Here is a 26833-nt window from a genome sequence, read left to right on the forward strand (position 1 = left end):
AGGGAGCTAGAATAATTATGTATAAGTCTGTTGCTTTATTTATTAGCTATTGTGCTCAAATTAGACTTTTCTAATCTATGCAAGGACAAAACTTCTTGTCTGTGGGGTGGCCTCAGTTGTAGATGTTATCTTTGTTTTAGCCCGCTAACAGCCAAGGACTTCAATGACCTCAACGAAGATAAGATGACAGCACGCAGACGAAGCAGAGACTTCAAGGACCTCAACAAAGATAAGATGCCAACACGCAGACGAAGCGGGGACAAGGCGAAATCACAAGGCCCCCAGCACATTCCGTCACATATTGTGCGTCCTGCACCTGCTTTGCATAATATATGTGACCACTCCTTTTAGAGGCGGCCTTAGTGTTGTTGACTGTGGAACTCCTGAATAAATAGAGGGATGCAAGAGCTGAACCTTAGAGCGTAGGGCGAGACTGTGAGTAAGTGTTCAGCTCCATGCGTTCTCCCCATGAGCTAAATTGAACTCTGTCTCTGATTGATTCCTTGCTTCTTGTCCGATTAATAGATGTCATCAGTGCTTGAACCTGACAATGTTCATACATTTTGGAAAAAGCTCCAGGGAGCCACTAAGGTGGCGCTGAAGAGCCGCATGCGCCGCGGGTTGCCGACCCCTGCCATAGCCAAATGTACTTCTAGTCACCAAGAGTAATATTACAATAATCACTTGGCTGCAGTCAGCCATAACTACTAATATTAAAGACCAAAATAGGGCCACTCACATAATATTGTTGAGGGCCACTACACCCCTGCTAACACCTCTGTAAGAAAAGTGCCTATTAGTGGTCTAAAAAGTTGCATTGTTTATATCAGATAAATGAAATAATTTTGTACTAAGCAAACATAATATGTTTCGACCTTCACATGAAAGGCATTGATTTATTTTGGTACTCAGTGGGGATACAATTACATTTACAAGCCACTCTTTCTGTCAGGGTTATCAGATGTGTGCATGCACATTTAATTTTCACTCCGACAGACAAAAAGACAGTCATTTACTTTGACATGACATTTAATAATCAATTACATTAAGCATTTAGCATGAATTGTTTTGGAAAAGTGGGGATTGTCGATGTTGACTCCATACAGCCATTTTATATACCACATGCACTCATTAGAGTCAGAAATTATTCATTTTTATGATACTTTTTGGTTACTTTTTAGGCATTTAACACACCGGCCTTTCCTCATTTCCTGCTGTAATCACAGTAAACCCAAGGTCTACATATACTTTTATGTTGCTATTGGAACCCTATCACAGTGGAGAGTAACCAGCTATGACAAGGTAATTGACAATTAAATTGGTGATAATCTAGAGACAGAATAATTAATTAACTACACTGTAAAACATCAGTTCCGGAAAACCGGAAATGATGCAATACATTACCATTCATTTAGATTAGTCCATTATTGGAGAAATTAGTTGAAAGAACAGTCGCTAGAAGATTTGTCGTTAGCGGCAGCACTATTCTTTTTGAAATAGTCAAAATAAGAAATCTTAATTGACAGGAAATTGTGGTTCAAAAACTTTAACCTATATTATTAAGGTCATTTTTGTTCAAATGGGTTTAGAAGTAAGCTGATTAACAGTCACTCATTGGGCCATCAAGCATGCCGAGCTTTGTGCTGTGAAAATCAACATTTAATCTACATTTAGTGACCAGTCAATCAATATGTCTACTTTGTTGTCTGAGTCTGGTTTACATAAGCGAGGGTAAGCAAAGAGTGATTGCAGAAGAAAAGCAGTAGATTTTCTCGTCTGAGCTTCATATTTGACTTTATGTTGGATCAATTGTCTGTGAATCATAACAAATATGAGGCCTGTGAATTACTGAACATTCACTGCAGATAACGTTTGTAAGGAGAACTTGCTCTCATTTCTTGAGGTAATCTCCTCCTCTGCCTTCCTATCAACTGCCAAGCACTACTCAGGCATCTTTAATAGCAAGGCAAGGCGAAAATGAACTAAAGAGAAACTGGAATTTTGTAGTAGAATAATACGCATAAGTAAATAGAGTAATCAGAGTCTGAACAGGCCGGCTTCTGAAAACTATTAATTGTTAATGGGCAAGTAAACCTTTCCCTAAATGGTTTGTTGAAATCTGGTTTTCGTCCTGTACGGAACACTGTGTCCTGTCGTCGCTATTCGTAGATAATGTACTCTTGACTTCCTCTGGCTATATACCCTTCAGATTTGACGAGGGAAGTTCTCAGCCTCCGGGATAAAAATCTGCACCTTCCAATCTGAGGCCATGATGAACGGTTGAAAAAGGGGTGGATTGCACCCTGCCTCTAGTAGAGACGTTTAAGTGTCTAAATCTTGTCTATAATTGTTCTTGTTCATCCAGGTCATTGTATTTTCGGGGCATTCAAGCGATCGCAACTGGACTGTTCAGTTTGTCTAAGAAGAATAATTGACTCTCATCCAAGCGGGCTTCATCAGTTCATTCTCATAGACTTACATTGGTCAGATCTAGACCCAGTCTAGTCCAGTGACTGGATCTGACCAATCTAAGTCTATGACATTACGATTGACATACAGATCAATGCAGTGTGAGGAGGACTACAGTTTGATCTCCTTTCATGTCCTCACCTATTGTCTCCAGGGGCCTCATGTAAGAACAGGTGAGTATATTTCCTACTAAAAATAGACGTACACTCAAATCAAGGAAAATCTGTAGGCAAGTAAAAATTCAGATGTATTGGAGCAGCTGTCACCAACCTTTTCGAGCCCAAGATCCCTGGTCTCAGCCAAAAACCAAAGCAAGATCTACCCCCTACATATATATATATATATATATATATATATATATATATATATATATATATATATATATATATATATATATATATATATATATATATATATATATATATATATATATATATACACTACCGTTCAAAAGTTTGGGGTCACATTGAAATGTCCTTATTTTCAATGAAGATAACTTTAAACTAGTCTTAACTTTAAAGAAATACACTCTATACATTGCTAATGTAGTAAATGACTATTCTAGCTGCAAATGTCTGGTTTTTGGTGCAATAGCTACATAGGTGTATAGAGGCCCATTTCCAGCAACTATCTTTCCAGTGTTCTAATGGTACAATGTGTTTGCTCATTGGCTCAGAAGGCTAATTGATGATTAGAAAACCCTTGTGCAATCATCTGAAAACAGTTTAGCTCATTACAGAAGCTACAAAACTGACCTTCCTTTGAGCAGATTGAGTTTCTGGAGCATCACATTTGTGGGGTCAATTAAACGCTCAAAATGGCCAGAAAAAGAGAACTTTCATCTGAAACTCGACAGTCTATTCTTGTTCTTAGAAATTAAGGCTATTCTACAAAATTGTTTGGGTGACATCAAACTTTTGAACGGTAGTGTATATATATATATATTTTTTTTTTTTTTCATTGTGCTTTTTGCTGTTTTCCAAATTTTTGCTGTTTATTTAATTTTTTTGTACAGTGCCTAGAAATAAGGGAAAATACAACAATGACGAGAGGGCGCAGTGCGGTGGCAACCATTCACGCCGTTGTCTTGGTATGAAACAAGAGGGACAAATCAAAGAACACAAAGGACATAAAACGTGCACAGAGCAAATTCAACAATATTCCACTTTATAAGCGTAATTTCTACATACTGTACAGCTACAAAAGTAAAACACAACACATATCATAATAATAAATATAATATGATAATAACCTGGACCTCAACATCTCTGAGACAAAGACGGTGATTGTTAACTTCGGGAGAAGGAAAACTGAATTTGCAGCCCGTCCATATTAATGGGGGTTAATATGGATGGTAGGGGTGTGGGAAAAAATGTATTCGAATTCGAATCGTGATTCTCACGTTGTGCGATTCAGAATCGATTCTCATTTTTAAAACATCGATTTTTTTATTTTTATTTTTTTAATTAGTCAATCCAACAAAACAATACACAGCAATACCATAACAATGCAATCCAATTCCAAAACCAGACCCGACCCAGCAACACTCAGAACTGCAATAAACAGAGCAATTGAGAGGAGACACAAACACGACACAGAACAAACCAAAAGTAGTGAAACAAAAATGAATATTATCAACAACAGTATCAATATTAGTTACAATTTCAACATAGCAGTGATTAAAAATCCCTCATTGACATTATCATTAGACATTTATAAAAATAAAAAGAATAGTGTCACAGTGGCTTACACTTGCATCGCATCTCATAAGCTTGACAACACACTGTGTCCAATATTTTCACAAAGATAAAATAAGTCATATTTTTGGTTCATTTAATAGTTAAAACAAATTTACATTATTGCAATCAGTTGATAAAACATTGTCCTTTACAATTATAAAAGCTTTTTACAAAAATCTACTACTCTGCTTGCATGTCAGCAGACTGGGGTAGATCCTGCTGAAATCCTATGTATTGAATGAATAGAGAATCCTTTTGAATCTGGAAAATATCGTTTTTGAATCGAGCATCGCGTTGAATCGAAAAAAATCGATCTAGAATCGAATCGTGACCCCAAGAATCGATATTGAATCGAATCGTGGGACACCCAAAGATTCGCAGCCCTAGTGGATGGGGTGCTAAGCTTTAAGTTCCTGGGCGTGCACATGGATGCAGAACTCATATGGAGCTCCAACATCTCGGCGGTCGTGAAGAGGGCCTAACAGTGGCTCTACTTCCTGAGGATCCTCAGGAGGATGAACGAGCTGCTGACCGTCTTCTACCGCTGCTCCATTGAGAGTGTGCTGACGTATTGTATCTTTGTGTGGTTTGCCAGCTGCACAGTGGCACACAAAAAGGCACTACAGAGGATCATCAACACCGCCTAAAAACTTTACACACGGCGCTCAAAAATCTGTCAAATCTGCTTGATGGATTGTCGGAGCATTATGTCAGACGTCCTGTGCTTCAACATACTGGGATTATCATGCTGTGTTTACGCATCCGCCTCTGGTCGTAAAAATATGGTACTTTAATATTATCATATTATATCTACCAATGGCTTAGTGGGTCACAGGTCTGGAAGGGGCAGTCACATGTAATGTAGGGTTTGGAATCGTGCATTGATGGGAACCGTCCACATTTTTAAACATCAATTTCTATTTTCAATCGTCAGCCCGCCGACTGGAAGAAATTGCTGCCACAGAGGAGGCTAAGCAGCCAACTGATTCCCTATACACCGTGTGGAGCCGCTCCCTGAAGTCAATAATCAGTCAATATGTTCTTAAAGCACGGGCAGCACAAACATACGAATGCAGATTATCAAAACACAGAAAAGTCAATGTGAAAACTGACTCAACTGAGCTGTGACTCTTAGAATCCAAAGTGGTCGGAACTTGTCTGAAATTCGAAACAAACTCAATGCACTGGGCCTTTAATGCAGCACGTAATAAAAATACAATTATAAATACTAACGAATAGAATAACTAAAGAATGGTTTTTTTTTCAGTGATTAATTTTCATTATTGCAAGTGGATAGGTTGATTGGCAACACTAAATTGTCCCTAGTGTGTGAATGTGAGTGTGAATGTTGTCTGTCTATCTGTGTTGGCCCTGCGAGGAGGTGGCGACTTGTCCTGGGTGTACCCCGCCTTCCGCCTGGATGCAGCTGAGATAGGCTCCAGCACCCCCCGCGACCCCAAAAGGGACAAGCGGTAGAAAATGGATGGATGGATGGCAAGTTTCAGCCAACATTCATCTTTTTCTACTAAGTTTGAAGGTGGAATTAACAAAAGTAGTTCTTAGATCTAAGTGGTAAGGCAGAAAAACAGCTCAGATATAAAATCGAAGTACATTTACTTTGATATCATCTGTGACTTAGAATAAACAGTAGGAAATAAATACATGAATATTGTTGCTGTGATTTGTTTATATTTCTCTTACATGTTTCATTTCAAGTCTTACCCTCATTTATTATCTTTCGCTGTGTTATCTCTCCAGCCAGACGTCAGATGAGCTCATGGTCCCCGCAAGAAAAGTCACGGCCCTCAGTTTTCTCCAAATGAACTTTGACACCTTAGAACCCAAGTTCAAATGAGGTCTGACCTAAGTAATATTTATCGTACTCAGTACCACAGAAGAAGATTGTCACGGCAGGAGACATATTCGACCCTGAATGTAATAATTGCAGTGCCCCCCAGCAAAGAGTATCAAACAGGGTTACGGCAACAGAATGCCAGCCTGAATGAGATTTCAGGAAATTAATTGGGTGCAGGCAGAAGGCTGGCTAAATAGTTGCGTTAGATCGTGAGCTCTGCAAGAGACAGACGTGTGGGTTAAAGGGTGAGTAAAAAAAGTGCAAGAAAAGATGAGCCAGAGTGTGCAGAGTACAGATAAGAGAGGGGGCAGGGGTTGGCTAAAGAGTGGGTATGTGAGGGCACAAGGCAGAAACAAGAAGAATTTGAGGTTCATTAAAGCATAAAAAAAAATCCATGTCTAGATAAAGGAGAGTAAGGAAAATTGGAAAATGTTTATACTAGACAAAAACATTAAAGAATATGTTACAAAAAAAAAAAAAAAAAAAAAAATTCATTATAACGAAAGAAACAGCTTCAAAACCCAGCTCCTTTCTGTAACTTCCAGACAAGTTTTTCAAAGTCACAGCATGGAAAAGAGGCAAATGTAGGCAAAGTTCAAACTGAGGGAATATAGAAATTGCTCTCGCCTCTGCAGGAAATGTCAAAGTCTCACTTCTCCGCAATGACCGGTGAATCAGCAACAAGCCAGTTTTGAGTATGACTAAATCATCACTGGGTAGGTTAGCCTGCGGCTTTGGAGTCCAAACTGCATTCTGCAGAATAAAACCTTGTGATTTAGTTGTCCTACACAGAAAGGAGGACATGATTCATTGTTTACATCCCCACATTGTAATGTTGCTAAGATCAAAGGGCTAGGTTGCAGCTGATCTTATTAACTGGTTGAAGATAAGCATGTAATTTTATATTTTTAAGATGAATACGACAACCCCGTAAGGGACAAGCGGTACAAAACGGATGGATGGATGGAATATATTATGTGTGTAAACTACGATATTGTGACCAAAATGTTCAATTATCATTATTGTCACGGTTCGTTGAATGTCCTCAAAAGATACTTACCGGTACATAGATACTAAAATCTTTTTAACCAAAGTTTATGTAAAAAGTAAATACAATTAATAGACACACAATACACTTTCCTGACAGAAGAAACATTAGATATTGTTCAGGATTCTTAAGTGTCATTATTTGTAATTGACCGTTTAAATATGTTTATCTCCTTCTGTTTTGATTTGAAAAGGTTTTAGAGTGTTTTAAATGGTAAAGGCGAAATGGGTGTTGCAAGTCCGATTATGTGACATTACTTTGTGTTTTAGACACGTGTGTCTTACATCAGTGTTTTTCCACATTTTTTGAGCCAAGGCACATTTTTTAATGAAGAAAATACGAAGGCACACCACCAGCAGAAAAGGTTAAAAAATGAAACTCCACCAGTTTGTCGTGCCTTATTTTGAGTTTGTTGTTGTTTTCCTGTGTGTAGTGCTTTAGTTCCTGTCTTGCCCTGTTATTTTGGCGACCCTTCCTTCCTGTTTTGTTGGTGTTCTCCTGTAGCAGCTACACGCCTTCCTTTGAGTGCTATTGCCTGACCTGCTTTGTGTTAGCAATCGAGACTATTTAAGTTGTGCGTACGCTATCATTCTTCGTGTGGACATTGTTGACTGTCATGTCATGTACGGATTTACTTTGTGGACACCATCTCTGCTCCACATGTTGTAAGTCTTTGCTGTTGTCCAGCATTCTGTTTTTGTTTACTTTGTAGCAAGTTCAGTTTTACTTTTGTTTTGCGTAGCCATCCCTAAGCTTCAGTGCCTTTTCCTTTCCCTTTTGTTCATTTTTGGTTTAATCATTGCTTACCATTTTACCTGCACGCCGTCTCCCTCTGTGCTCTGCATTTTGGGATCACAACAAACCATCCTGGACGCATTCCGACTTCTACAAATCAATGAACTACCAGCTGCCATCTACTGATATGGAGTATTACATGGTTAACCTGCCAAGCTCTATACAGCACAGACACTCGACAACGGCACCTTATTTGCAGATTATAGTTATTGATTTGCAAAAAATATTTTTTGGACCAATTAGGTGAAGTGGCAAAATTTTCCACGGCACACCAGACAATATCTCACGTGCCGTGGCACAATGGTTGAAAAACACTGTCTTAGATTATTTTGTTAATAGAGACCACAGCTTGGCGTTGCAATTTGCACAATTGAATATCTTAGTTCCTCAGACAGTAATTTTATTCTCCCCTCCCTGACTGTTAATACAGTCGTCCCTCGCAACATCATGCTTCAAATATTGCGGCATCACCATATCACGGATTACATTTTTTTTGTAATAGAGCACTTTGCTAGGCAGGATCCAGTCCTGCCTTCTTGTTTCTCTCATGGGTTACGTGCACGTCGGCTCCAAAACGTGCTGCGTACTTTACGCCTTCTGGAGAAAAAAACAACCACCAGAGGAAGATGCATGCTTACCATCCAGGAAAAGGTGAAGACATTTGTGGAGGCTTGAATGAGTCCCCTGTTTGCTACATCCATAAAGATGTAAAGAACATCCATGCGACAGCTACCGTCTACTTCAACAAGCAGGCAAAGTGCGTCGTGACAAGGTGTAATAAGTTGTTATAAAAAGTTGAGTCTGCACTAGCTGTTTGTATTAACAATAGCCACAAAAACATCCCACTGGATTCACCAGTTACAATGTAAACAAACGTCATGGGTGGATCTACACCTGACATCCACTGTAATGATACCAAGTACAGTAGCGTATCTAGTCGATACTACTATGATTACGTTGATATTTTTTGGCATCACAACATCTTTTGTTTTTTTTTAATTTATATTATGTTTATAAACTCAGGACATATGTCCCTGGACACATGAGGACTTTGAATATGACCAATGTATGATCCTGTAACTACTTGGTATCAGATTGATACCCAAATTTGTGGTATCATCCAAAACTAATGTAAAGTATCAAACAGAAGATTAAGTGATTATTAAATTTTAACAGAATTGTCGATAGAACATGTTAAAAGAGAAAGTAAGTATATATTAACAGTAAATGAACAAGTAGATTAATAATTCATTTTCTACCACTTGTTCTTAATAATGTTGACAAAATAATAGAATGGAAAATGACACAATATGTTACTGCATATGTCAGCAGCTAAATTAGGAGCCTTTGTTTGCTTACTTACTACTAAAAGACAAGTTGTCTTGTATGTTCACTATTTTATTTAAGAACAAACTTGCAATAAGAAACATATGTTTAATGTACTGTAAGATTTTTTTGTTCAAATAAAGGCAATAATTAAAAAAATTATGGTTCACTTTATTTAGAAAAGTACCGAAAAGTATCGAAATAATTTTGGTACCGGCACCAAAATATTGGTTTCGGGACAACATTATTTCACACTAATTGGGGTCTAGTTGTACTGTAGAGTAAAATAGTTTGACTTTTTGAATGGAACTACTTAATAAAATGGTTTAATTTTAGAGTTGAACAACCGAAATTACCTTTTGGGGATATCCTGGTGTATTGAGATGTCGTAGTATTATCTGCCATATAAATATACTGTAGTACAGCAAAGACGATGTGTCAGAAAGCTGAAAAGTAAAATTTGGAAAAAGCCTTATGTACCGGACTTCTCAAAGTCTTTAAAAGTTAAGTTACAGAAGCAGCAAGTGGAGGAAAAAGCAAATGGTGAAAGAAACTTCTGATGGTAAACCCTGATTGCCAGCTCAGGGACACCTCCTCGTGGAAGTGTCTGACTGTCTGGCAAATGTTTGAGTACACATCTGGTTTCCACTTTGATGTGGTGGAAAAGGAGGGGGAGTGTAAACCATCCATCCATCCATCCATCTTCCTCCGCTTGTCCGAAGTCGATTTGAGTATACAGGTACAGATGGAGATGCAGGAAGTTGTGTTGCATGAAGAAAGATCATAATGACGTTGATAAGGTATTGTGAAAGGTTAATGGGTGTGACTTTATTCAGGTAAAATTGTTGCTTCTACAAAATTATTGTATAAATCTGTTTAAAAAAACAGGATTGATGGTCAAATAAGATAAATATATATATAGATGGATAAAGAAATACAACTCTTTTTAATAAGCTGGCCAAAATTATGTAATAGGAAAATATAGATTGTCAAAATGCCTTACAAATTGCATTTGCCTAAAAAAAACGAGTTTATATTTTAGGTTTATATTTACATTTTTGTAGGTAAGACCAATAAGGTGACTTGTGGTTGGTTCAGCATCGCCAAATTACAGTTTTAAAAGTGCTAATTAACATAATTCTGTGTCAATGAGGTTGATGTACCTGCAATGCACAAACCCAGTGAACCTTACTCAGGTGTTAGAGCGAGACTATTACTCTTGAACAGTGAATAAAGTCTTTATTGCATGCAAGTCACTGTGTGAAAGCCAGTTAGACGTATGAAAGATATTTCCAAAGAAGTAATGTAAATCCAATTACTTCATTCCTGACGGACAAAATTATACATAATTATTTTTTTACAGGCAGAAATCCATGTGAAATACATACAAATGACAAATTAAATATATGAATGAACATTTAACATTACTTTTACCTCTTTACTAGTTGGCAAAGATTTGGCGTGTTTACAACTGACATTAATCCAGTTTCACCTGCTCCTCATCCTTCTAATATCTCAGGAGACATAAGTGTGTGGCTCTTTTTGCAGGCGTACTTGTGATAGATAGATTTTTATTAGAAAACAGTGTGTTTAAAAAGTGTTTATTTTATGTGCAAAAAGCGAAAATAGGCAAACTTTCAGAGGCTCAGTTCCATTCACAACTAGCAATTAATGAGAGTTGTATTCAAATTGTAAAATGATTGCAAATATTAAAAAAAGGGTAAACTATGTTACAATTGCCCAAATCATACATACATACATACATCCATCCATTTTCTACCGCTTGTCCCTTTCGGGGTCGCGGTGTTGCTGGAGTCTATCTCAGCTGCATTTCTGTAACTATTTAATCAGGTGTCTGTGCTAGAACGATTGCTCATAGATTGATTAGTTATGTCTACAAGACTGGAGGGGGAGCTGTTGGCTATGTTGCATCATTGTGGATGAAGCTGCCATCACTACAACATTGTGTCCAGCCATTTTCATTCAAAGCTCCAATTTCCTAGGTATGTTGACTTGTTGGTTCTAGTGTTGCTCCCGGTATATGTATTTGGAACATGTTAGGCGCATTTCAAGTGAAGTTAAGTGCTAGGTCGAGTGCTAAGTAGCATGCTAAGTAGCAGCATGCTAATAAACTCTTGTGTTCGTGGCCGCCGGTGGAATTAATGACGACGGTGGTGATGCAAGTAGAACACATTCATATGTTTTTTGAGGGTTGAAGTGCATTTATATTTACTTGTATATATTTTTATTATATGATGCGATACGATTACAATTTATTTGAGGGTTGCAGTTATTCTAAAATAAATAGAAACCATATTTTATTTGACTGTTATTGTAAATTGACATGTGTGATTTAAGTTTAATATTCTTGCTTGCATAATGTAAATGCGGGGACTTTTTTTCGTAAAAAGAAAATAAATTTATTCTGGATGAAGCTGCCATCATTGCGACGTAGAGTCCGGCCATCTTCTTTCAAAGGTCCCCTTTCCTAGGACTATAACATACAAAATTTTTAAAAAACAAAAGTGAAAAAGGACTCTTCTGACCACTGGCCTAGAAGTGCAAAACCATTTTGCATTTCATGAAACAAATTACAATTACAGAAACAAAAATAATTAAATAGCACATAATTGACAATATAAGAAAACATTACCAAAAGGCGAAACAATTTACTTTTACAAAAACAGTCACAACTCACAGATTGACAGCTAAGTCAACTACCATAATTATGGGACTCTAGCTGGTACTTTTTCCCACACTTTGAATCTTGCGCTTTATAAAATGCTAAATTTAATTAATGGATTTATTAAGGTTTCTCATGGTGCCAATAAATCCAGCCTTGTCACATCAGACCAATGAAACTGTCTAATGGGTCGCAGTGGACCAATGAAATTGTTCAAATTAATTCAAACCGACTCACAGTCATTCAGTCAGCCATTTAGGACCCTATTCTCCATGCTTGAGTGAAAAAAGCAGCACGAAATGCACGGATTCTGGCTTTGCAGCAATTTAAAATGCACATTGTTGTCTCATGAGTGCCTGGGCTGCGCTTATATCAGCCGTGTTTGGGTGTTTGGACACAACGGACTTTCAATGCATCAATTTCATTGAACTATGTGACTATTTAAAGAAAATGTATATATAATGTAGCGTTTATAATTGATCCCATTGATTTTTTTTTGTCACAAAAGGGGAACTGTACTTTTTTTGGACTTTTGCCTATCGTTCATAATAATTTTGAAAAACATGACGATGGATGTATTTTTTTTATGCATTCTAAATATATGCGATCAAACATCCGCTTACAATGGAGCTTATGGGAGCCGCTCTATTCTGCTTATAAATCATTTAAAAAAATTATCCAAACACCTCAATTAAGGTTTTATATACATGATGCAAGTATAAATGTAATGTACTAACAGGCACATTTATAATAACATTTGATATTTACGTATTTTATCATTTTAAGCATATGCAGCGCTTTAATTTCCAAAACACATGGCAACCTTTGTAAAACATCACTTACTGCACAGGATCTGCTGTCATTAAGATGCCGACTGCTAGGATGTTCATATATTCCCATTTAGATGATAATGACTCATAATCGCCGCAAAGAAAAGGGGGATGAAACCAAGTGTCTTTTCATGTCTTTCTCGCCATTTCCGGGTCTAAATTGGCTGTCAAAGTGTACCAACTTGTCATAATATGTCCACGTCCTTCTACAATCGGGTGAGAGGCATGATTGACGTACACTAAAGCGAGGAAGCGGCTGATCATGTCAACCTTGGCATGCATACTCGTGTTCACAGCGCCTCTATAAATAGTTTGTCTATGTTAGCGTTTCTATTAACAACATCACTAATACTTAGTTAAAAATTCAAGTCCATCCATCCATCCATTTTCTACCGCTTGTCCCTTTCGGGATTGTGGGGGCTGCACATGGGCGGAAGGCGGGGTACACCCTGGACAAGTCGCCACCTCATCAGAGGACGCTAAAGGCACGCCCCCAGTGAGCATACAGTGCTGCTATGTGCGTTGTGAATAAAAAAAATGCCGACAAACACATCACCAACATGGACGAGGTGCCGCTCACTTTCGACATCCCGGTGAAGCACACTGTGGAGAATAGGGGACCAGCACGGTAACGAATCGATACGCACAACGGGGCAAGAGAAGTCGGCTTTTACTGTTGTGCTAGCTTGCTATGCTAATGGACAACGAGACTGACTTTGAAAATGAGGAGAGGAAATATGGCGTGTTGGATGGAAAACTTGCGCAGCTGTTCATTTCGGACACAGAAGATGAGGACTGTGATGGATTTGTGGATGAGGATTGATCAAAAAATAATGTGAGTACTTTGATAAATACTTCAATAAAGTACAACCGAACTCAGCTTTGCTCCTGCTGCCTTTTTAAAACAGCGTCCATGCATGCTAGCGTATGTTTTAAAGGCCTACTGTAATGATTTTTTTTTATTTAAACGGGGATAGCAGATCCATTTTATGTGTAATACTTGATCATTTCGCGATATTTCCATATTTTTGCTGAAAGGATTTAGTAGAGAACAACGACGATAAAGGTCGCAACTTTTGGTCGCTGATAAAAAAAAGCCTTGCCTATACCGGAAGTAGCGTGACGTCACCGGAGGAAGGACTCCTCACATTTTCCCATTGTTTACAATGCAGCGAGAGAGATTCGGACCGAGAAAGCGACGATTACCCCATTAATTTGAGCGAGGATGGAAGATTTGTGGATGAAGAAAGTGAGAGTGAAGGACTACAGTGCAGTGCAGGACGTATCTTTTTTCGCTCCGGCCGTAACTTAGGTACAAGGGTTCATTGGATTCCACACTTTCTCCTTTTTCTATTGTGGATCACGGATTTGTATTTTAAACCACCTCGGATACTACATCCTCTTGAAAATGAGAGTCGAGAACGCGAAATGGACAATAATCAAATGTAAACAATCAAATGCAGATACTTTTTCTTATGCCTTCTGATCTCTCTCTCTCTCTCTCTCTCTCTCTCTCTCTCTCTCTCTCTCTCTCTCTCTCTCTCTCTCTCTCTCTCTCTCTCTCTCTCTTTCTCTCTCTCTCTCTATATGTCCACTACTTGCTGTCCATATCCTAACCCCCACCCCCTCCACACCCCTGATTGTAAATAATGTAAATAATTCAATGTGATTATCTTGTGTGATGACTGTATTATGATGATAGTATATATGATAGTATATATCAGTATCATGAATCAATTTAAGTGGACCCCGACTTAAACAAGTTGAAAAACTTATTCGGGTGTTACCATTTAGTGGTCAATTGTACGGAATATGTACTTCACTGTGCAACCTACTAATAAAAGTCTCAATCAATCAATCAATCAAAAACATTCACAGTGACTTTTATCTCCACGACAATACATCGGCGAAGCTCTTTAGCTACTGAGCTAACGTGATAGCATCGGGCTCAAATGCAGATAAAAACAAAATAAATAAATCCCTGACTGGAAGGATAGACAGAAGATCAACAATACTACATAATATTAATATATATATATATAATACTATATAATATATATAATATATACTACATATTATATATACATAGTAAATGAGGACATTTACATTTACCCCATGCTAACTGTCCTCATTTACGATATATATATATAATATATACTATGTAATATATATATAATACTAATATAATACTAATACTAGCATTAAAAGATTACAGTTGGTACAAAATGCGGCTGCTAGACTTTTGACAAAAACAAGAAAGTTTGATCATATTACGCCTATACTGGCTCACTTGCACTGGCTTCCTGTGCACCTAAGATGTGACTTTAAAGTTTTACTACTTACGTATAAAATACTACACGGTCTAGCTCCTGCCTATCTTGCCGATTGTATTGTACCATATGTCCCGGCAAGAAATCTGCGTTTAAAGAACTCAGGCTTATTAGTGATTCCCAGAGCCCAAAAAAAGTCTGCGGGCTACAGAGCGTTTTCTATTCGGGCTCCAATACTATGGAATGCCATCCCGGTAAAAGTTAGAGATGCTACCTCAGTAGAAGCATTTAAGTCCCATCTTAAAACTCATTTGTACACTCTAGCCTTTAAATAGACTCCCTTTTTAGACCAGTTGATCTGTCGTTTCTTTTCTTTTCTTTTCTCCTCTGCTCCCCTCTCCCTTATGGAGGGGGAGTTGCACAGGTCCGGTGGCCACGGATGAAGTGCTGGTTGTCCAGAGTCGGGACCCCGGGTGGACCGCTAGCCTGTGCATCGGTTGGGGACATCTCTACGCTGCTGACCCGTCGCCGCTCGGGATGGTTTCCTGCTGGCCCCACTATGGACTGGACTTTCGCTGATGTGTTGGATCCGCTGTGGACTGGACTTTCACAATATTATGTCAGACCCACTCGACATCCATTGCTTTCGGCCTCCCCTAGAGGGGGGGGGGTTACCCACATATGCGGTCCTCTCCAAGGTTTTTCATAGTCATTCACATTGACGTCCCACTGGGGTGAGTTTTTCCTTGCCCGTATGTGGGCTCTGTACCGAGTATGTCGTTGTGGCTTGTGCAGCCCTTTGAGACACTTGTGATTTAGGGCTATATAAATAAACATTGATTGATTGATTGATACTACCAAACTCTGCACATGTAACTACACGGTTAATGCTTTCCAGCTTGGCGAAGTTTAGCAATGCTGTTGCTAACGACGCCATTGAAGCTAACTTAGCTACAGAACCTAGACAGAGCTATGCTAAAAACATTAGGGCTCCACCTACGCCAGCCAGCCCTCATCTGCTCATCAACACCCGTGCTCACCTGCGTTCCAGCGATCGACGGAAGGACGAAGGACTTCACCCGATCATCCGTGCGGTCGGCGGCTAGCGTCGGATAGCGCGTCTGCTATCCAAGTCAAAGTCCTCCTGGTTGTGTTGCTACAGCCAGCCGCTAATACACCGATCCCACCTACAACTTTCTTCTTTGCAGTCTTCATTGTTCATTAAACAAATTGCAAAAGATTCACCAACACAGATGTCCAGAGTACTGTGGAATTTTGAGATGAAAACAGAGCTTTTTTGTATTGGATTCAATGGGGTACCAATATTTCCGTTTAACTAGTGACGTCACGCGCATACGTCATCATATATAGACATTTTCAACCGGAAGTTTAGCGGGAAATTTAAAATTGCACTTTATGTTAACCCGGCCGTATTGGCATGTGTTGCAATGTTAAGATTTCATCATTGATATATAAACTATCAGACTGCGTGGTCGGTAGTAGTGGGTTTCAGTAGGCCTTTAAGCTAGCGTATGTTTAACCATGCCTGCGCCCAAAAATACGCTGCGCCTTATTTATGCGTTAAATACAGAAATAGCACCCGTAACTGACACGGGGCCTTTTAATACGGTGCGCCCTATGATCGCGAAAATACGGTATAGTGGCTTCGATAACGGGAACCGGTTCTCAAAAAGGGATTTGAATCCATGGAATCGGTTCTTTTCTTATCGAAGCATCGGGAGAACCGGTTTTCGAACATCATCCCTACTGGTTAAAGCAACCAACAACCGAGCATTTTCCTTCATTGGGTTTCATCGTGGAAATGATGTTGTGGCACAGCCGGAATGAAACAAAATTAATATAGGCTGACTTGCGCAAAGCATCCTGAGTAAATGTCTACGATATATGAATAATCCACTGATGTCACACTCAAAATACAATTCCAATCAAATCGTTTTGAGGAAGTAGGAGGAAAAGGCAAGATTATTTTATAAATATCTCTGCAATGCCTCCACGGTTTGATTTCAAATTTTCAGGAGTTATGGAGAACCCAAATACAAATGAGCAGAAAAGTTGGTTTTGCATGACAGGGCCCCTTTAATTTTAAACTGTTAGCTGGCACTCTATGACTTGTGCACACACATTGACACACACACTGTTGTCCTTGCAAGACCCCTCAGACGTGTCACGGCTTCACAAACATTTACACTAAACAGAACTCTTAACATCACAAATAACATCAGGGTGGTTATAACAGGTAAACAGTCTTATCAACAGATTATTAATCAAAACCAGCCAGGAGGAAAATGCTGTTATAGTGTCTATACACACACTACATCACCATGGCGACACACGAACATATGCAAGCACTGCCTGGAATGATACAGCCTTTTCAAATTTAAAGTGTTATATTTTTCATGGATTTCAGTGACATTCACAAGCATTAGTAAAACTTCATGTTCAAGGATCTTCATACCACCAAGAAAAAAAGGTGCAATGGCAAAGTCCGCCTCACTAAGAACCCTGTTCTCCCCTTTGCGCGTCAGTGTTTTTTAATTGTGGACTTTGGTTTGACACCTTTTTTCTAGGTTGTGTAAAAATATCATATCATTTAAATCCATTAAAAAGATCACACTTATTAAAGGTGAAAAGGCCTTATTAATCCAGGCAGTGCTTGTCATGTGAATGTGTGTTTGTGTACTACAACAATTTCTTCTTCCTGGCTATATGTTAATAATAATCTGTAGATACAACACTTGGTATTATAACCAATGTTCCCCCAAATTGTTTGTGTCTGAGCACAAACTCCCTGAGCATTCAGTGAGCAATGATGTTGGGTATTGTGGCCAAACAGCTCAATTTTTGTTTCATCTGATGTCACATGGACAAAGATAAGACCTTCTGGAGGAACATTCTGTGGTCAGATGAAACAAAAATTGAGCTGTTTGGCCACAATACCCAGCAATATGTTTGGAGGAGAAAAGATGAGGCCTTTAATCCCAGGAACACCACACCTACCGTCATGCATGGTGGTGATAGTCTTATGCTCTGGGCCTGTTTTGCTGCCAATGGAACTAGTGCTTTACAGAGATTAAATGGGACAAAGGGAGATTTACCTCAAAATTCTTCAGGACAACTTGAAATCATCAGCCCGGAGGTTGGGTCTTGGGTGCAGTTGGGTGCTCCAACAGGTCAATGACCACAAACACATGTCAAAAGTGGTAAAGGAATGGCTAAATGAGGCTCGAATTAAGGTTTTAGGTTACCTTCCCAAAATCCTGACGTGTGGACAATGCTGAAGAAACAAGTCCATGTCAGAAAACCAACAAATTTAGCTGAACTTCACCAATTTTGTCAAGAGGATTGGACAAAAATTTAACCAGAAGTTTGCCAGAAGCTTGTGGATGGCTACCAAAAGCGCCTTATTGCAGTGAAACTTGCCAGGGGACCTACTCAGTGGCTTAGTGGTTAGAGTGTCCGCCCTGAGATCGGTAGGTCATTAGTTCAAACCCTGGCCGAGTCATACCAAAGACTATAAAAATGGGACCCATTACCTCCCTGCTTGGCACTCAGCATCAAGGGTTGGAATTGGGGGTTAAATCACAAAAAATGATTCCCGGGAACGGCACCGCTGCTGCCCACTGCTCCCCTCACTTCCCAGGGGGTGAACAAGGAGGTGGGTCAAATGCAGAGGACACATTTCACCACACCTAGTGTGTGTGTGACTATCATTGGTACTTTAACTTTAAAGGCCTACTGAAACCCACTACTACCAACCACGCAGTCTGATAGTTTATATATCAATGATGAAATCTTAACATTGCAACACATGCCAATACGGCCGGGTTAACTTATAAAGTACAATTTTAAATTTCCTGGAAAACTTCCGGCTGAAAACGTTTCGATATGATGACGTTTGTGCGTGACGTCAACAGTTGAAGCGGAAGTATTCGGAGCCCATTGAATCCAATACAAAAAGCTCTGTTTTCATCTCAAAATTCCACAGTATTCTGGACATCTGTGTTGGTGAATCTTTTGCAATTTGTTTAATGAACAATGGAGACTGCAAAGAAGAAAGTTGTAGGTGGGATCTGTGTATTACCGGCTGGCTGTAGCAACACAACCAGCAGGACTTACTTGGATAGCAGACGTGCTAGCCGACGCTAGCCGCCGACCGCACGGATGATCGGGTGAAGTCTTTCGTCCTTCCGTCGATCGCTGGAACGCAGGTGAGCACGGGTGTTGATGAGCAGATGAGGGCTGGCTGGCATAGGTGGAGCGCTAATGTTTTTATCATAGCTCTGTGAGGTCCCGTTGCTAAGTTAGCTTCAATGGCGTCGTTAGCAACAGCATTGTTAATCTTCGCCAAGCTGGAAAGCATTAACCGTGTATTTACATGTCCAGCGTTTAATAGTATTGTTTATTTTCTGTCTATCCTTCCAGTCAGGGGTTTATTTATTTTGTTCATATCTGCATTTGAGCCCCATGCTATCACGTTAGCTCCGTAGCTAAAGTGTTTCGCCGATGTATTGTCGTGGAGATAAAAGTCACTGTGAATGTCCATTACGCGTTATCGACTCTCATTTTCAAGAGGATATAGTATCCGAGGTGGTTTAAAATACAAATCCGTGATCCACAATAGAAAAAGGAGAGAGTGTGGAATCCAATGAGCCCTTTTACCTAAGTTACGGTCAGAGCGAAAAAAGATACGTTCTGCACTGCACGCTAGTCCTTCACTTTCACATTCCTCATCCACGAATCTTTCATCCTCGCTCGTCGCTTTCTCGGTCCGAATCTCTCTCGCTGCTGGTGTAAACAATGTGCAGATGTGAGCAGCCCTTCCTCCGGTGTCATCACGCTACTTCCGGTAGGGGCAAGGCTTTTTTTTTATCAGAGACCAAAAGTTGCGAACTTTATCGTCGTTGTTCTATACTAAATACTTTCAGCAAAAATATGGCAATATCGCAAAATGATCAAGTATGACACATAGAATGGATCTGCTATCCCCGTTTAAATAAAAAAAAATCATTTCAGTAGGCCTTTAACTTTAACATGTAACCAAATATTAACATTGCTGTATGTACTGTATACTTTTGACCAAGCAGATTTGGTCACATTTTCAGTAGACCCGTGATAAACTCATAAAAGAACCAAACTTCATGAATGTTTTTTGTGACCACCAAGTCTGTGCTCCAATCACTCTATAACCAAAAAATGAGAGTTGTAGAAATTATTGTAAACTCAAGACAGCCGTGATATTATGTTCTTTACAAGTGTATGTAAACTTTTGATCCATCCATCCATACATCTTCTTCCACTTATCCAAGGTCGGGTCGCGGGGCAGCAGCCTAAGCAGGGAAGCCCAGACTTCCCTCTCCCCAGCCACTGCGTCCAGCTCTTTCCGGGGGATCCCGAGGCGTTCCAAGGCCAGCCGGGAGACATAGTCTTCCCAACGTGTCCTGGGTCTTCCCCGTGGCCTCCTACCGGTCGGACGTGCCCTGAACACCTCCCTAGGGAGGCGTTCGGGTGGCATCCTGACCAGATGCCCGAACCACCTCATCTGGCTCCTCTCGATGTGGAGGAGCAGCGGCTTTACTTTGAGCTCCCCCCCCCGGATGGCAGAGCTTCTCACCCTATCTCTAAGGGAGAGCCCCGCCACCCGGCGGAGGAAACTCATTTCGGCCGTTTGTACCCGTGATCTTGTCCTTTCGGACATAACCCAAAGCTCATGACCATGGGTGAGAATGGGAATGTAGATCGACCGGTAAATTGAGAGCTTTGCCTTCCGGCTCAGCTCCTTCTTCACCACAACGGATCGATACAGCGTTCGCATTACTGAAGACGCCGCACCGATCCGCCTGTCGATCTCACGATCCACTCTTCCCTCACTCGTGAACAAGACTCCGAGGTACTTGAACTCCTCCACTCGGGGCAGGGTCTCCTCCGCAACCCGGAGATGGCACTCCACCCTTTTACAGTTGGAAACTTTTGATCACGACTGTATATAATGTAGTTACAGGCAAGTTAATAACAATATGTAATATGTACAATATTTATCGTATTTTGGTCACTTTATGCACTTCTGAACTTATTTCCTCAGAGCATTTATTTCCGTTTCTATAGCAGCGCACTTTCAACATTCGACAAGAAATGTGTGTTCCTAGTTCCGGAAACAAACTCGAGTGTGTTTTATACATGGCAGAGTTCATAATTGACAACAAAAACGACTATTTTTGGACAAATGAGGATTCACAACCTTATCTTTTTTAACTTGAATACACGAAGAATGAACTGCTGCTTATCTCTTGGCTTTAGGCAAAGGCGGTCACTCTCCGTCCCCTCCTTGTGTCTGCCCTGCTTGCCTCTGTCTTGTTTAACTTTCTCGTGGCCCCTTTTTGCACTGCTCTCCAAAATCCAAACAATGGAATTGATCAACTCCCCTTTCAACAAAATTGCCAAGATCTCGGGTTCAGGGAAACCTGCTGGTCCTGTCGGAAACAATTGTTGCTGGACACACGATGGACTCTTGGGAGAAGAGGAGTGCCGTGTGCTTGGCGACCCTTTCAGTCAAGGACGTTGAAGATATCTACCTATTCGGAATCATGATAACAGGACATTTGCTGATTGGAGTAAGTGTTGCCCTGGTTTAACGGCAAATTGGAAGATGCTGGCAGCTGTTAAGTTACCCCAAAGCTGCCACAAATAATTGGAGGATGCGGGAAGAACTCTGGACAGAAAGACTTTTGTGATTTTGGATGGATCGCAATTTGCAGAATAACTACCAGAAATAGACAAACAGAGTGAAACGTTTACTTTTTTTTTTTTACCGCTCAAACACAACCACTCTAATTTTGATTGATTTCCCTGTCTGCAACGTGGCAAGGTCTTTGCTTCAAGATTCCCCTCCACGACAGTGCACCGAAGACAAAACAAACTTTCCCTGTCAACAACACCTGAAGAGATGAACTCTGTTCCTTTGCCATCGCATCCAGAGCAACTGCGGACCTAGACAAGGAAGGCAAGGTATTATATTAATAGAGCACAATTTGTACACAAGGCAATTTAAAGTGCTTTACAGAACATTTAAAAAAGGAAAACTAATTCAACTAAAAATCAGAAAATACAATCATCATAAATACAATCAATTAAATCAATCAAATGTCAAAAAAAGATACGTTCAGTTTTTAAATGCACAATTAAAGAAATGTTTCAGGCTGGATTTGAACTTTGTCAACATTGAGGCCTGTTTCACATCTTCATGAAGACTATTCCAGATTTTAGGAGCATAAAATTTAAACGCAGTTTCACAATGTTTGGTCCTGACTCTGGTTACCAGCAGGAGACCACTCCCTGAGGTTCTTAGAGCTTGAAATGGTTCATATGGCTCTAACATGTCAGATATGTACTTCGTACTTGTGGCGCAACAGTAACTGAATGCCATGACATTTCCCCACGCTACGGAACGGACCAAGGGCAAAAATTAGTCAGGGCGCATGCGCGCTAAAAAAATTAATGCCTTAAAAGAACTTGTAGTTAATACATTATCATCCCTAGTATTTTTATTATCCATCCATCCATTTTCTACTGCTTGTCCCTTTTGGGGTCGCGAGGGGTGCTGGAGCCTATCCTTATATTTTTCTAAAATGTTTTCTGTTATCATAGAGGTTTTATTTTCACATCGAATAGTGCTCTTCCTCAATCTCAATATGGCTCTTAATCCAAGTTAATCATTTCATAAGGATAATTGATTATAAGTGTACCCTTTAGTTATTGCAGAGCTGAACGCTTTTGCACTAATAACGTGACATGCCATTCATTAGGTTAATTGATTATGTGGAGAATAAGCAGTTTGTTTACAGTCTCAAAACTGCAAGATAACTCTGCTTGAAAAGTTTAGCTATTCAATGTAAAAAATTGCGAGGAATCTTAAATTTCTTTAAAATGCTGTATACCCATCAGAGAGCTGCACGATAAAAAACATTATACAAAACGCCTCTACCAATTTGTTGTTGCTTGACTATCAATGTGTTGAGTGTTGCCTGTATTTTGTTGCTATTTATTTTTTTTAAGTTATGTACATTTACATGTACATGTAGATGCTGGGACAGATCCATTTAGAGTTTGGGCAGAAATATTTCTTAAAATAATTAACTATACACAAATAAAACATTAACAAAATGCTGTGTCACATGAATGGTTTTTAAAGTACTACTTTTGTGACATGAAAAAAACACAAGTAATGTAAAAAAAAACATGGTGTTTACTTTTTGATATCAATAAAACAACTCAAAGCAGTTTGGCCAATGAAGATGAAGTCAAATAAACAAGCTTTGTTCTTTTCCAACGCCTCCTAATGGTTTAGTACAACAATTTGACCAACAAAAAAAAACAGGAGTGATAACTCTCATGTCGAATACACAATCTTCACAGGCTGCGTTCAGTTCGATGAGATGACAAAACATTTTATATATTATTTATGTTATTTGAACACTGATACAATACAAATAAAGTATGCGTGATGATCCCAGTAAACAAACTAAAGACTTTATAAAGAAGTTGTGACAACTTCACGACACATCGCCTGCTGCATGTTCCCTCACGTCATTAACCCTCAGTCACAGCAGCTGATGGACGCTGTATTGAGAAAATAAAAGCAACATCAAATAGTTTTCTCCTTCGCTGTATACTTTTAGCGTGGGACAAGTGCTTCTGTCTCCAGTATTGACCACACCTGTCACCATCTAAAAACAGCAGTGCGCTCTTCTCACGCCGAGAAGAGAGGGAAAATTACGTTAAACCAAGCACTTGGCTCCGTTTACTCCGAGGGGAAATAGCTCGAGCAAAGTCTGTGTAGTTTGTCCGCCATGATTATCAAGCCAAACGACGCTAGTGAGCATGCGCCTGACTTCGTTTTTAAGAAGTAAACAGTGTTGCCAAAAAATGCATTGATAAATGACAGTTTTTCGGTCATGTATTACTAACCGTCGGGAATTTTATCGCGGTTTATCATTATACCGTTTACCGTTACATCCCTAGTCCATCAACAAGTAAAAAGTCAAGGGCGGCACAGCATTTTCTTGCCGTCGATGCTGGTCAATATTTTAGGGCATTACGGCAAGTGACAGGGGCGGTCGCGGCACTTGCCGCGGTTGCCGTGGTTAAATTTGAACCCTGCATTAAAGGGAAACTTTGGTACTGTTTGGCACTCGTAAGTCCATGCCTCAGACACAGCAAGTATTGGTGGTGCGTTGGAGTGTTTTTTGTTCCTTATGTTCCATAGAAATGAGTGATTCCGTTTTTTTCACTCTGCTTGATCTAAAAATGAAATTGTTAATTCATTTTCTTGATTTATTTTAGCCCGTGACCCTGAGAGGGATAAGCGGTAGAAATAGATGGACAGATGGATGGATGATTTACTTTAGTGTTTCTTAAAGCCAGAAATTTGCCTTTTGAAATGACTACAGTTTTGTGTCATGTCTGTTATATGTCTGTTAACGGGTACCGTTCTCATTTCAACCGATACAGTACAAATTTCTGGTAACTGAGAATCGATACGAGGGCCCTATGATACCAGTTTTCGATATTTTTGTGTGTGTTCATGTAGTAGTATATATTAAAGGGGAACTGCAATTTTTGGGGATTTTTGTCTGTCGTTCACAATCATGACGATGGATGTGTATTTTTAATGCATTCTAACTTGTAAATAAACTGAATAACAGTCCGCTTACAACAGAGCTAATGGGAGGTCCTCTATTCCGCCCATAAAACCCAATAAATAACTAATTTAGTGCATGGACTGACAGGCACAGTAGTTCTATAATGGCCGTGCATATAGGGCAGTAACCAGGATTTGACAAATACCGAGGTCAAAAAAATTGTGATCCAAGAGGAGCTTTGAAAGGCTGAAATCATGGGTAGACTTAGACTTAGACTTAGACAAACTTTAATGATCCACAAGTAGCTCAGTTACAATGATGGAAAGGACAATGCAGGTATAAATAGACTAATATAGCTATAAAAAAATCTAACATATATACGAATATATACATAATATGTGTACAGAGTAATTCATATACAGATATATTATATTATGTCTATAACATATATACAATATAAACCAATGACCATGTACAATATTACAGTATATACAGTCTATATGACAGCAGCAGCATAAAATAGAGAGTAGGTCCAGCAGGAAATAGAAAATAGACATTATAAACAAAGAGAAGTAGCTAACATGTCAGGTGTCAGGTAATAGGCAGATGTCATCTATTGCTGTATGGCGAGTGATTATACAGCTGGATGGAGTGTGGAATGAAGGAGTTCTTGAATCGCACAGTGCGGGAAGGAAGTTGAAGGAGCCTGTTGGAGTATGAACTCCGCTGTCCCTTAATTGTCAGGTGGAGTGGATGGGCAGGATTGTCCATGATGGCCAGCAGTTTGTCCAGTGACCTCCTGTCCCTCACTGACACAAACACCTCCAATTGCGTGCCAATAGTTTGGCCGGCTTTCCGGATCAGATTATCAATCCGGTTTGAGTCCCTTTTGCTGGTGCTGCTCCCCCAACAAACCACTGCAAAGTACAGTGCACTGGCCACAACAGACTGATAAAATATCTCCAACAGCTTGCTGCACACATTGAATGACCTAAGCTTCCTCAGAAAAAAGAGTCTGCTCATGCCCTTCTTGTAAACAGCTTTGCAGTTGTCCTTCCAGTCCAGTCTGCTGTTCAAGTGGACTCCCAGGTACTTGTACTGCTCCCCTACTGCCACCTCCCGGCCCTGGGTCTTGATGGGCTCCACCGGGGTCACTTTCTTCCTGAAGTCGATGACCAGCTCCTTGGTCTTGTCCACATTAAGGACCAGATGGTTCGCCTGAGACCACTCCACAAAGTCAGCGATCAGTGTCCTGTACTCCAATTCCCGTCCCTCTCCGATACACCCGACCACAGCAGAGTCGTCAGAGTATTTCTGCAGGTGGCAGGACCTGGAACTATACTGGGAGTCTGAGGTGTACAGGGTGAACAGGAAAGGAGACAGGACGGTCCCCTGTGGAGCACCTACACCACTGACCACAGTATCCGACACGGAGCTCCCCAGTCGCACAAACTGGGGCCTGTCAGACAAGTAATCAGTGGTCCAGGAGACAATGGATGAACTAACACCCATCCTGAGCAATTTGTCACTCATCAGAATTGGCTGAATGGTGTTAAAGGCACTGGAGAAATCAAAAAACATGATTCTCACAGTGCCCTTCCCACCATCCAGGTGAGAGTGAGCTTGATGCAGCAGGTAGATAACAGCATCGTCCACTCCTACATGGGGCTGATATGCAAACTGTAGAGGATCCAGGGAAGGAGCCACCAGTGGCCTCAGCTGATCCAGCACAAGTCTCTCGAGGACCTTCATGACCTGGGACGTCAGGGCAACAGGTCTGAAGTCATTTGAGCTCGATGGGATGGGCTTCTTGGGCACCGGCACTATGCAGGATGTTTTCCATAGCACTGGTATCCGTTCTAGCTTCAGACTCAGGTTGAAGATGGAGTGCAGGATCCCAGTTAGCTGAGCAGCGCAAGTCTTCAGGACCCAGGGGTTGACTCGGTCAGGGCCTGCTGACTTAGCTGGATTGACTTTCTCCAGCTGCCGTCTTACAAGTCCAGGTGTCAGACACACCGGGCTGGCTTTCTCAGTGGGGGTGGAAGTGGGGGAGGGGAGAGGGGGGGAAAACGGCTGTGGCAGGTAAAAGAGAAGGAGGGGGAGGTGGAGGTGTGAGAACAGGAGTAGTGGGGGTAGGGCCAGTAAGGGGTGCGTTGCTAAAT

At 40.2% G+C, this 26833-nt stretch overlaps 1 protein-coding gene across 1 annotated transcript in view; it reads left to right on the plus strand.

Moving 5' to 3' along the window:
* Positions 1-11187: 11187 nt before the first annotated feature.
* LOC133647913 (piggyBac transposable element-derived protein 4-like) overlaps positions 11188-26833 on the plus strand; it is a 31714-nt gene continuing 16068 nt past the window's right edge. Inside the window, exon 1 of the mRNA XM_062043670.1 lies at positions 11188-11235. The gene's annotated coding sequence lies outside the window, so the exon portion shown is untranslated. The remainder of the gene's footprint in view (positions 11236-26833) is intronic.

The sequence above is a fragment of the Entelurus aequoreus genome, linkage group LG04, assembly GCF_033978785.1.
Source record: "Entelurus aequoreus isolate RoL-2023_Sb linkage group LG04, RoL_Eaeq_v1.1, whole genome shotgun sequence".
In the NCBI taxonomy this organism is placed as follows: domain Eukaryota; kingdom Metazoa; phylum Chordata; class Actinopteri; order Syngnathiformes; family Syngnathidae; genus Entelurus; species Entelurus aequoreus.